This window comes from Platalea leucorodia (genome assembly GCF_965183815.1).
Source record: "Platalea leucorodia genome assembly, chromosome: 5".
NCBI classification, from domain to species: Eukaryota; Metazoa; Chordata; class Aves; order Pelecaniformes; family Threskiornithidae; genus Platalea; species Platalea leucorodia.
The window spans coordinates 70343880-70357577 of NC_138827.1; positions in this window are offsets into that span (position 1 = coordinate 70343880).

Sequence of the window (13698 nt, forward strand, 5' to 3'; positions counted from 1 at the left end):
CCCCTCAGGGCGAGGGCGGCGCCCCCGTCGCGGCGGCTGCCTGAGGGGAGGCCGCGGTACCCCCGACCCCGCCTGAGGGTGGGCTGCCGGGCGGGGACGCCGATGCCCCGGTTCGCCTCCAGGCTTGTGGCGTGCGCTTGGCTTCACTCGCCGGAGGACCGGGGTCTTCAGGGCCGCTTTGGTTCCCACCAGGCAGAGGGAAAGCGGGGAAAGTGCTATTCCAGAGCCATGGAAAAGGGGAAGCCCAGGCCTTCACCTTTCCCTTTTTTCCATGTCTGCATGCCCATGGAGAGGAACGAAGTGTTTGTCAAACCCCATCAAACAGGCACAACTGTTACAGGGAAGGGCAGACCAGACATCGAGCCTTTTGGGGGATTTTCTACCTCTTTTTGGATTATACAGTTTCAACAGCTGCCTTGCAAGAATCTAGTAACTCCTGACAAGTCCGAGTCTTTTCATACTCAATCTATTATTTCACTTTTCGAGGACTCGCACATGAGATGATAAACTGTACCTCTTTTTAAACAAGCAAGCAAACAAGCCACGCAGTCCCTGCCCCGTGCTGCAGAGGAAAATGAGCATCACCCTCCGCGTTCCCGTTGAGCGGACCTGGGGGAAGCTTCAGTTCCACCCTCAGATCTGGCTGTCAGCGTGACTCGAGCACCAGGGCGAGACTGCACAGCCCAGCACATAAGGGGGCGGGGGGAGAAGAAAAAGCATGAAGGGGTAAATTCTTTCTTGCCCCTCAGAGTTGACGAGCTGAATCCCTGGAGCACATCCTTTGATTAAAATCATTGGCACAATGCACAGCAACAGGAGTTATAAATACGCTGAAGGTAATGAGGGTAATTACATTTTTCCAAGGACATGTAACTGAAGAGCGAAGGGTTGAAGATTCCCTCTTCCCCTCCCCTGTGTTGCACAAAGAGGCCAGGTATTTCCCCACAAGTTAGATTCTGCAGTAACAAGCTCCCGTACCCCGCGGCACGTCCGATGTGACTGTGATTTATGACTTTTCAACCCCTGATTACAGAACAGGGTGACTTTAAGTAGTTAAAAAAAAAAGGGAAGTGTCTTCTATGGAAGAAAACCAATCCAAGAAGGAAACAGATGTTGGTTTCAGGCTTCTGAGGCATCATTATAAATGGAGATTAAAAATAACATGCAAGTTACAACACATTTTGATTCCATCTATTTTAAAGGGGTCTTAAAGGAAAAACAGTGTTAATATAAACCAGTCTTTTCAAGAGAAAAAATTAAAAAGCAGCAAGAGAGAATCCAGTACCTGTTAAGAATGTATGAACTCAGGCAGTTTTGGTTGTTTGGTTGGGTTTTTTTAATATCTTCGCCCCTTATGGTCTTCATCATGCCAGAACACCTAGCAGCATTACGCTTGCATCAGCAAATTTGCTATGTGTCAAACCACGCGCTAAGAAGAGCAGTTGGCCGCGCTGCGCTGCCGTGCGCCGTGGACCAGAGCCTTTCTGCGTCCCACTGATTCAATCCAGAAATTCTGCCTTGACAGTCCGCTCCCAGGCTCTGTCGAAACAAATGCTCACCACACAGAGGTCAGAAGTAAGCAGAAGTGAGCTTCCAGCTGAGAGCGAGCAAAAAACGGAATAGGGAAAACGGAGGGAACTTTCAGCATTATAAGGAAAGGTCTGTTTTGTTATTTTCCACTGTAAAAGGCCTATTTGCAAGGACTTGGCATTCACCATAGCATTTTCCCTGCAGTTAAACTTGGTGGATAGATAAGGAAAATGATTTTTCAGATTTGCTCTGTGCTCCCCTCACTTTCTAATCTAAGAAACTGGTACAAACCCTTGTACCTTCTTTGGGACCCCCACCAATCTCCTGTCGGGGAGCTAAGCTGATGGTATGCCATCTGAATGGAAATCTGCTGATGCAGTAGGAGCCCAGTTCCTTGGGAGTAAATAATTGGGCTAGATGCGAGCTAGCGTTAAAATATTTTTCTGAAGTCTTTTGTTCCCAACAAGCAGAGTCTCGTGCCAGCTCCTCTTTCCCAGGCCCCACAGGATGGTGTCCAGGAGGACCAACCATCCATGCTGCCGCTCCTTGGGAAGGTCCCGCTGGGGCATGCAGGACAACAGAAAGTGTTTGCATCCCGTATTGACAGGACAGCACTCCGTTTAGAGAAGTCCTTACAATTACATTTACACTATTCATTTAAAGTGGCATTTGCCTGAACTGCCAAGATTAGTCACAGCGCTACAATCACTACCATCACAGTAAAGGAGTCCAAGATTTCTGTGGAAGTACAATGTCCTCCTCTCCTGTTCACAAAAACAGCACAAACAACGGCATTACAGGCTTCTGGCTTAGCATGCAGAATCAACTCTCTTTTCTGAGCTATTTTACTCAACTTCTTAGCCCTGGCTGGTAAATAACAGTAATTTCATAGCACATTTTCATGTGAAACGATGCAGTATGCTCTACTGTCTTTTTGGGGAAGATGAGACACAAAGACATTAGCATCCAGAGCTAATTTTTCAAGTAATGGTCATACCTGCAACTCTCAAACCTGTAGCATTATGTTGACTTTCCATACTGAGACATGAACAAGTATCATCAAAACAGGTGTGCAACAGCCTTCACAAGAATACGCTTGAGCTTGCCAGATCTTGTCATCTTGGATTAAAGCTGTATCTGGAAGGGGAAAAGCCCTAGGGCTACACTGGCCTCTGACAGGGAAGTGGAAAGAAACCCTCTAAGGACAGCAGGTGCATTTGTTCCTTCCTGACCTGTGCCCGATCCTGAGGATTCTGTGAACCCCATTGAACTCTTCTATGAAACACAAACACCCCTCCCATCACATATTTTAAAAAGCAAAATAGGAATATGAAGCCTTGAACTTGAGCACTTGAGCAATTTCTGGCCACAGCAAGGAAGAACAGAACTGCCCCAAATATTCTGCAGTTGCCCATACTGAGATTTCTTGATCTTCTGGCCACAACGCAGTAGGGCTCTGTAGGATACTGGCCCACTATAACAGGCCTCTGCCTTTTTTTTTTTTTTTTCCTTTTGTTTTTTTGTCCCCAGCAAAATGAAAGTTCCTTCAGTTCCATCTGAACCTGGATGAACACCATTTGCTATTAGCAGTCGCAGGTGCATGAGCCACTTCCTCATTCAGATTTTGTGTCAGGAAAGCACCTAGCATTCTTACACCCACTTGGGCTCAGCAAAACTCTCAGGCATGCTTAGGCTTAAGCATGTGACTTCAACAGAACTTGAGCATCATCATAAATGATCTGCCCCTTGTTAAGATCTCACATGCCACTTTCACACGGTATAATATGGCAAGTCTTGGTTCGGGCCCTGACTTAGGACTTGAGAGACTCACTATCAATTCTCCCTCATGCCACAATGTTCCTGCGTGGTCCTGTGTGAGCAAGCCGCTCTCGTGGTGCCTGGCTTCCTGCTTGTACAAGGAAATTCTCCCACCTTGCGAGGTGCGGCACTCCGATACGGCTGAGGAAGGATCTTGGGTAAAGACCACCGGCCGCTGCTCTGCTGTCACAGACTCAGTGTTAGTCTTCCCATGCAACATCAGGAAAACAATACCTGGGAGCTGCACCAGAGGAAAAGAAAGCAACCTCATTGAAATAAGTCCATCTGCACTGTACTTAAATGCTACAGAGAACCAGGAGGCAGGTGGGAAGCGGGTGAACAGACCAAGCGGGGGAGCAAGGTCAGGAGTTCTCCCTGCACCACTGTTCCTCCTGCAGCAACACAAACGTGCCTGCAAATTATCTTCTGGATCCCCACAAGCGCTCCTACATCTCAGACAGACAGATCTCTGCATTACCCTGACGTTTCCGCAGCCTAACAGGATGTGGTCACTTTAAGGCAGCCAAAAGTCTGCACCACCACCCTCCTCCCTGCTCCCGCTCTGCCTGCACAGCTGAGCAGCAGAGGCAGGGAGAGGGCTCAGCTCTGCTTTGCTCTCCAAAGTCAGGTCTGCTGCTGTATTTCAGCAGGATGATCACTCACAGATGGAGGATGCAATTGCTCCTAGGTGCGTGGTTGGCTCCTGCCTCGTGAAGAAAGTTAAAGTAAATACAGTCAGCATATTCCTTAGCAGTGTTTATTTGCCACTGCTGAGCATGGATTAAAGGCAGGACTAAAGGCAGAAGATACATTTGTTATCTCTAACCATTTCTGATGACTTCAGATATCTAGCAGACCTCTGGTCTCTACCTGTCGTCTATCCTCTAACCGCAGCACATAAACATCCCACTCTGCTTTCTTCCCCCCTTACAGACTCGGTAGGAGTCAGATTAGAGTGATGTATAAGCATTATTATGAGACTGCAGTGGTGGAAACAAGCAAAAACATACAGAGCTGTGTGAATTTGAAATAGAAGGGCAAGCAGGCCACAGCAGGAGGCTGGGCAAGCGAAACACCTGAGAGTAACTAATTACCACTTGTCACCATCTCCCCCTCCTGCACCACTACAGCACACAGGGTGACCGGGGGGGTGGAAGGGGGGCAGTCACCTCAGCAGATGCTTCAAGCTGCCTGTCATTGCCCTCTCGAAGTCTTCTCCCTTCTCTTTTAGTATGATTTATTTTCACAAGGTGGAATTTATTTTATTATTTTTTCCCCAAGGGAGATTCTTTCTATCTCATTAAGTTATTTTTCCTCCTAGATCTACTTGTTTAATACTTACACAGGAGGGGAAGGGAAATCAAACAAAATGAATCAATCCACTGATAAGGGCAGAGAGGGGAGAAAAGCAGACCTTAGCAGCACCTCCTCTTATCCAGACACAGGCCTCCTCTCATTTCAAATACTTTCTGATTATACTTCTGCAGCCATGTAGTTAATGCACAGAGAGGTTTAGGCATATGATACAACTGGAAACTGTGAATTTGAAGCTGAAATCATAACTCTTGCAGCCTTCTGCTGTGTTAACCAAAAAGGAATACACACTCCCCCATATGCTAAGGTGTTCTTACAGTCGGTCTTAGCTAGCACCTCTCTGGCAGATGTCCATGTAACTAGTACCAGGTATCAAAAACAGGGGAAGAATTAAGGCAGATGACAACTAGACAGGCTAAGCTGGGGCAACTCCTTTCTGATCACACCAGTCCAGAAATGCACCTCTGCAAAAGAGGATTTCACTGACAGTGGTAGCATTTGGCTCACCCCAGTTCTTAAAGTGATGCGTCAGTGGCCTGTACAAATACATATCTATCTTTATCATCTCTGACAAGAAATTGCAGCAAAATTTTCAGCAACTTGCCACATAGCACAGTGCTTCATCTAGAAACCAGATAAGTCAGCAGAAAGACACGTTGATTTCCACAGACTTTGGACAAGGTTTCACATGATGCAGTGAGGTCAGGACAAGGCAGAAGAAAAAGCGTATGCTTTTTGCTGCCTTGTATCACATAAAGAGGGCCAAGAGAGATCTGGGTTATTTTCCTGTTTGTTTGGGGTTTTTAATCTTACTTCCTGTCCTTCTTTCCTGGAAAATACCAAGTATCTGATTCTGCTTGAAGTTTTCCAACAGACAGACAGACAGACAAACAAAGCAAGCAAACAAACAAACAAACAGAAAAAAACCCAACCCACACCACCACCAACAAAAAAACCCCACATTGGACACTTCACCACACTACAGAGCTGCTGGCCTGGCTGCGGAGTCTGGCATCTACCAAAACAGACACTCTAAACCAACTGGTGCTAAGGTACTGGAGTTACAAAAGAAGAAAGAAATGAAGGGGGAAAAAAAGGATGAGCGCAAACAAGTTAGCGAGAGGGAAGTTGAGTATTTAAATTTTCTGTTCTCAGCCCTATTCCATTTATGGGTATATGCAATATCTTAAATCTCCTATGTCATTAATCTTCTAGGGGAAACATGGAGAGAAAATAAAAGACATAAGAAAAGTACTTTTAGGGCTTCCTTGTGCATAGTGTAGGTATGCATGAGTTCAAAGTATTCAAATCTTAACCCCCCCCTCCCCGCCTCAACTCAGGACAACAGCCATTGGACTTTAAAAGCAGAATCTTCCAGTACTCATGGTCTGAAGTGATTCACCAGCTTTGAAGTATTCTTTTTTAATCTAAATCCTCATTTTCCACTGACTTACGTTTTGAAGCATGCCTGACCTTTAAAGAACTCAGCAAATGGTCTCCAGGGGGTAGGATTCCTGTTACGCTGAAACATCTGTGTACCCCTCTGACTGCAACATCAGGTAATTGTACAAGTTGTATTTATCTAATGAGTCACACCCATTAGAAAGATATCATGGACGGTTCAAATGGACACTACACCAACCTCTCTTTATACATTCCCTTCACCTAAATAACCTACAGCAATTAGTTATTTGTAATCCCTAGCTTTGAAGTCTTTTCTATTTTCATCCTTAAGATCAAATTCATTGAACTGTTGCACCAACATAAAATAGCAAATTTTAATCTCAGTTGCATCAGGACATCGTTATTATTTTAATAGAAGGCGACTTCACGTCCTTGGTCTTTTCGCTTCTCAGTACCTGCATAATCTTCACTTCTGTCTGGTACGAGGTACAGCCAATGGGACACCGATGGATGCACGCCAGCAATGTTGAAATCTATCAGCTGAAACGGAATAATTTTGGAAAGAAACAACCAGGTCGGTTGTCCAAGGTCGCAGTCTTGGAAGTGAGGAGCATTGCACAAGCTAAATTAGGTAGGAATCCATATCAATCCATTCTCAGCGTGCAGAGAGGAAGAAAGGACCTATGCCTGAGCCTCTGCCAGGACCTAATGAGTCCAACATCAGCTCTAAGACCCAGGTAAGATTAGGAACTGTTCTGCTAGCAAATCCCTTCTCCAAACTGAACTATATTTTTCACAGTGCCCAAAAGCCAGCAAGAGACTTCATTTTTCAAGTCATACAAAGAAAGAAATCCCATCCCTGAAGTTGCATTTAATTAGAAGGGGTGTGGAAGCACACAGCGACGAACATGAAGTTGCCACCAGGGAGGGAGCAGCACTGTGGTAGTTTTCTCTCTGATGTTAGGGTTTAGCTCATAATCCAAAGGGAGGTTTTCTCCCTTCCATCAGAGAAGTTATGTGGCCAAGAGCTCTGTGGGAAGAACGATGTGACAGAGGGTGTCAGTAACATTATTTTTGGAGGAATGCTGGAAGTCTGGATTAAGTTCAGATCTGCTGGATGAAAGCTAATGGAAACAAATCAGCCTAACAGACTGTAGTCCATGTTGCTTTATGGTTAAATGTAAAACATGCTATATAGTACTATATATTCCTTTACAAAAAGGGAACACTAGACTAGAACTTTGCAGAATTAAGGTCTGTGATGAAAACCAATTAAAATATCTGAATACACTAAAATATAGATGAGAATTTATGATTTGTTTTCAGAACAAAGCTGGAGGAAGAAAGGGTACATATATTATGGTACTGGCTTACCTCAAGCTAGCTGGATCATCACAGGCCATGCTAAATGTGACAGATGTCCAAATTCTTCCTAGAAGGTAAATCAGAAACAGCCATTATATACCCTTTTGCTGTAGCAATACCTGGAAACAGCAGAGAGCCAATATTCACAGTCACAGGCCACAGCCTAGAAGCTTGTCTGCAAACGGAAGGGAGTGATTAGGCTTAGCTCCACGTGTCTACAAAAGGCAGAAAACCAGAGGAATAGCCAGCACAGCTCTGAAAATAACCAGAAACACCAGCCTCTTCGGGGCACAGAATCAATGGGAGGGGCAGACTTGGAAAGAGTTTGTTCTGCATTCAGAAACAAAACTATCTACACTCCTGCAAATTTAAAACAAGATCATGTGTCACGGCTGATTCACAGGAGTTTCTTGTTCTCCTATCAAAAAATAACTCCGCCAACCCCAAATTTCATCCTGCCACTCACGCAATAAAAGACAACAGTTTTGCTTCTAACGTTTCTAGTGCCTGGTCCAGCTGCAGTTTGCATCCTAATACTTGACCAAATGTACTAGCTGCTACACAGGCTGAAGAGGACAAAGTTCCTCTCCTGAAGAGCACAAACGTTTGGAATATGAGGAATGAAGGAAATCCAGCAGCACAGTTATCTTAGTTTAGTTTTACTAAATTTTACTTGACATGTTTCATAACTGCCATAGAGACTTGCGTTTACTGACAGCATTCATTCTGAAGTGGGTGGCGGTGGTTCTTCAGATTACATATTTTGAGATGTTTTATTCCTCATTCTTTCTACTTCCTTGCTAAAAACTGGGATTTGACTTTTTACAATGGTTTATACTGTAAGCCTGAGGGAGGAAAAATCCATTTTTCTTTCTGTGCTTTGGTTAAAGAAGGAAATAAGTAACATGAGCCATGAAAGGACTTTGATCCAGAACTAGGGAATGTAAATGCTTTACAGATGCCAAATAAGGATGTTTCCAAAGAAAAAGAAAACAAAGCATTCTCTACCCCAACCCCTTTTCATTTCCAAACAAGGTAATGGAAGGAGAATTTTGTAAGATTTTGATGGAAGCTTCATTTCTCCAAGAGGTTGTTCTGTTTTTAATCATTACACACATTCATCAGAATAAACAACTGATTGTTTTGACAGGGGCTTATTGTGTTCCTGGGAGGGGAAAAATTTTCTTTAGATCAGGAGTGTCTCTTAAAGCTCTATAGTGACTGGAGAGAAACAGGGTAGAGAGGCAGGAATCCGTCCTTAACTGCAATGAAGTTAGTGACATTATAATGACCTGCCTGATGGCCTGCACAACGCATCCTAGGAGAGTCCACACGACGCACTGACACTGATGAAGCCCGTGCAGAAAGTGCCAAGAATAGGAAGATCCTGTGGTTGATCGGTTTTATTTGTACTGGATTTTTGAATAGCACAGGACCTTGCTCTGACTTACAAACACAGCATCAACATCAGTTCATCTTGCACGTTTACCACAACCCAGCCTCTGTGGGTAAGAACTGCTGAGAGTCTTACATAAACAAACAAAGAAGATCCAACAGACTAGAACATGAAGTGCTTCCAACTGAACCCTACTTTCCTTCTAAGAAATGAGGAGCCCGTCCTCTATTTATGTGAGTTGGAACAAGGTATCTGAGAGGAAAGTCATGACTCCAAGATTGAGTAACTGTTGCAGTCTATTCAAATCCCTTTTAAATGGACTTGTCTTTCACTATAGAAGACTTTTAGAGCTCATACAATGTGAATATCTGCTGTATGTTTCTAAAAAATAACATGGAGTACCCTTTACGTATGCAGAACACAATAGTTAAAGTTCTTTTGGCATTGTATATTCTTAAACATGTGTTTTGCACAATATTTTGACTCAGCAAAGGATGGAATAAATAATGCTCAGCAGACGTGCCTGGTCCTAAGATACAAATCTATGGATTCAGCCCATACAGATGGGCCCTGATCTTGCATGATGCCTCAAGGACATTTATAAGATTCCGCATGAGTGCAGGTGTCTTCCCTGATCCTCTTGCAAGATCAGAAGATGGGGTCAATGGCTGTGCTCCAGATAATGTCACTATTAACATCTCCAGACATAATCACAGACACAGCTACAAGAATAAAGCGGGTCAGAAATGAGCTTCTAAGCTTATGGTACAGCTGCCTTACTCCCTTCTAATTCCCTAAATCCCAGAGCACAGTGAGAATGAAAAAACACCTTGCTGGTAGAAACACAGCACCATGAAGCAGCCAGTGTTCAGGTAGGGGAGATGAATGCTGGCGTCTTTGGGGAATGGCAAGGTGAGAGCTCGTTCCTTTATCTCTCAAAACAAAACTGCGTGAATGTATCAGGACATAACTTTTTGGATTGTTTACTTCACAATAAAAACAAATTTGTGCCTGTATACTAGTCCTAATGATTTAATAATGCATTAACATCTTAACTCCGCTACCCAGCCCCAGCAGAAGTAACTAGTACTTACAATAAATAACGTTACAAATCACACCCCTATCACGCAGCACTTCCTGGCAGGTTTTGCAGTTCCTTTAGCACAGGAAACAACACGTTTCAGCACGGCGTTTCAGCGATTCCATGACTTTCTGTGTTGACGATGCAGGAAACTGTAATTTTCCGAACAGTATGTTATGGATTCAAACCCACTTATGTGGAAGTGGGGAGGAGGACACGATCAGAGAGGCAGGAAAAGCTACGCCTGTATTACTAGAATGCTCCCCACTAAACAGCAACATCTTGAACGAGTATGCCAAGTAGGGCAGACTGCTTTTAATCACGATGGTCTGCAATTCAGCGTGAGACTCCTTACTAAGTCCTCCATGTCACACTGGTGATTTGCTAGTGGCTTAAGATAGCTGACAGCAGGCTGTACTCTTCCTTTCCAGCATCAGGACAGATGGCCCGAGTTCACTCCAGCAACTCGGTTTAGCTGATATGAAAAAAGAAACACTAAGAAGCACTCTTATCGCAGCAACAAGACACAGCCAAGTCCTGGAAAGGGAAGGGAACCTGCCTCCTGAAGGGTGGAAAGCATTGTTCTGCAATAGCAAATAGCACCCGCTGGGCTCTCGGATATCTTCCTGTGGGCAGACTGCTGCTGAGAGTCCACACTCTAAACGTGCCTTGCAATCATTTACCCCAGATGCAAGTAAATGTTTACATTTTCAACAGCTACTAAATTGCAATATTTCTTAGACTGCTCGAATATGAGGGAGAATAGAACAGATTGATCCACTTCAATGTCACTGGAAGAAGGAAGAGGAGAGGATTGCAAGCACCGCTGGCACAGCCCTCCCTTACTGCACGCAGCCCAGGTGCTCGAGCCCAGGCAGCTGGGTGGCCTCAAGCCACTCTCACAGGATTTAGAGTGGATTTACCAGCTCAATCGTGGCTTGCAGACCTACGCCTCCTGGTCGCCTCAGAGGTCAGACCCTGGCATTCATTCCTGCAGGCCCTAAAACTAGCACTAAGCTCATTGTTTCCCCGGTATAAACGCCTTCTTCCCACAGATACATCCTTGTAGAAACTGAGGTTAAAAGTGTTAACTTTCAGGGATATACGGTAGTTAAAATGAAATGGAGAACTTCACAAAGTAACTACAATGTACACACAGATAAAGTGCAAGAGAACAGATAAAATTAATAATTTGCATGCCAAATACATTTTCTTCCTCTTCTCTATCTGGGACCAACGCTTTAGCCAGTGCCTCTTCTATTCTGACACCACCTTTTGGAAGAAGGTAACAACTGTCCTCTAACTTATTGCAAGACCCCTTTGACTTCCCTCAGACTGGTTTCCATGAACTGATACTAAGTGTCACAATTTCTGTTTTCCAGAAAAGTTTAGCAATGGAGTCACTGAGCAAGTCCTTCGGCAGAGTAGGAAGATCCGGTGTCCACTACTACGCTTTAATCACTATGCACTGCTCCTTCTTTACACCCACACCTCCCCAGTTTCCAGCATGTAAATCAAACTTTTGACAAGAAAACACACAAGGTGTGCTAGACAGTTCCAGATTTTAACCCTAAATTAAAACAGCAAAGCAAAGCCGTTTGCTTGTTAAGACCTGTATTCTACATAACAGTGGACCTAGGACCCAGACCTTAACTCTCCATCCCCAGGAGGTATATTCCAGGGTAAACAAGAAAGCATTTGAGCTTAACATAGTGGTAGCAGGTACTTTAGGCAAAGTCCAGGACTACCAGCTTGATTAGGATACCTGGAGTTTTGTTTTGGCTTTAAGCCATATAAAATAGATGTGATATAACACGAAAATGATCCAGTTAAAGAGGAAAACCATATAAGTAAAACAATATAAATATTGAACAGACTAAAATTGTTTGAAATAAAAAGGTAAAAATAGTTGCTCGTCAATTGGGGTGTTAAAAGAGGAATTGAGTGGGGTCGAGGGTTACAACTTTTGTTTATCAACGGAAAGAGGACACATTCCTGAAATAGGGGAGAATAAATAAGAGGACCACATGTGTTTACAGAGAGATGATTTGCAAGCAATGGTAACAGAAGTATTACAATCAGATGCACATTAACTCCTTTGGGGGGAAAGATCACAATCCATAGCAGCAGAACTCCAGAGGCAGGTAAGAAATCCAAAGGAAGCAAGAACAGAGGTAAAACCTTTAACAGATGTGTCAGGAAGTTCTTTGATAGCTGAACTGCACAGCAAGGCTCAAAACACCTCCCAGGTGGCAGTACCTATATCCCACAGGCATCCCTCACAGCAGCGCCGGCGAAGACCCTTACTGGAGGCCTCTTCTCTGACATCGGAGAAAGCTTTGTAAGCCTCGCTTGGAAAGTGATTAAAAAAGAACCCAATCAAAATGAATACAATCCAAGCAACTAGTGATACAAGCTAAAATGCAAATGTGGTGGTGGCTGGATTTTGTTTGTGGTAGGTTTTTTTTGTTTTGGTGGGATTTGTTTGTTTGGGGTTTTTTTTGGTTTGGTTTTTTTTTCAGGGGGGGTGTGTGGTCTGGTGGGGGTTTTTTTGTTTGTTTGGGGTTTTTTTTGTTGTTGTTTGTTTTTTTTTTTAATCACTGCATATCCTATACTACATAAAAAATAAGATTTTTGAAGGGTGGACGACCATGGTACATGGCATTACATCAGCACACGGGATGTAGAGCTGGCAGCTGACAAGCTGTCACGAACAGCAGACTTGCTTTTCTAACACCAAGAGAATAGTCAACATACAAAAACATAGTAACTCCAAAAAGTTTGTACTGCAGGCCTGTCTCCAAGGTCTGAAAAGCCCAAGAGCTACCTCAACACAGAGTAGTACAGAAAGAAACTGTAACTGGCCGTAAGAGAAAAAGCAAGCTGTACCCAGGAGCATATATGCATTTTTCACTTGCACATGGGCAAGTAAATGCATATTAATATGAGAAAGTACGCATATTAATACTGGAAAGTTATTCTCCCATCTTCAGACAGTGATTCAGAGAAAGATCTTAATATATAAGCCATGTGAAGGCTGATGCAATTACTAGTTGTAACTTCCTACATATAGCGAGCAAATGATAGGTATATGACAGCACTTGGTAATTCAACATCTTTGTTCCTGTCAACTCTGCAGGAACATTCCACTAAAATCTTACACATAAAACAACAAAATCAAAACCCCATAGGGTGGTGATGACTAGCATGGAAGCACCTTGGACAAAGATGGGCTTGTTCGTGAAACTTAGCAAGCCAAGAAGCCTGTTTGCATTTTCAGTAGAATACCAGATTAGAGTCAGCAAAAAGCTTAGGAAAAGTAAGGTTGAGTTTCTTGTATGAATCTTGGTCAGCTGCTGCCCTAGGCCTATCATACTCTGTGTGCAGGTGACAGAAAATTCAAACCATTTCCTGAAGCACAGTATAAGCGCAGACAAGAAAACCTCTTTCTTGGAAATACACTACCTAATTAAGATAAACCCAGCTTTGAATCAACTACTTGGAAAAAGTACACTTTGCCTTAACACCAACAAGTTGTAGGACGCGTTTAACAATGTGTTAGTTCACACAGGCAAAACCACCCACACCAACAAGCACCTCTAGCCTTGATTTAAATACTAAGCTGGAAGCCCAGTTTCTAGGAGGAGAATGCCACAGGAGAAGCTTCTCAGCGACCACCCGAGAGCGCTTCTCAAGTCACGACGTGTGAATGACTCTCCTGCCCCAGAAAAGCATGCGGCAATAGGGCCCATGCTGCAGACCCCAGTCAGCTGGGAAGGCAGCTTCGCAC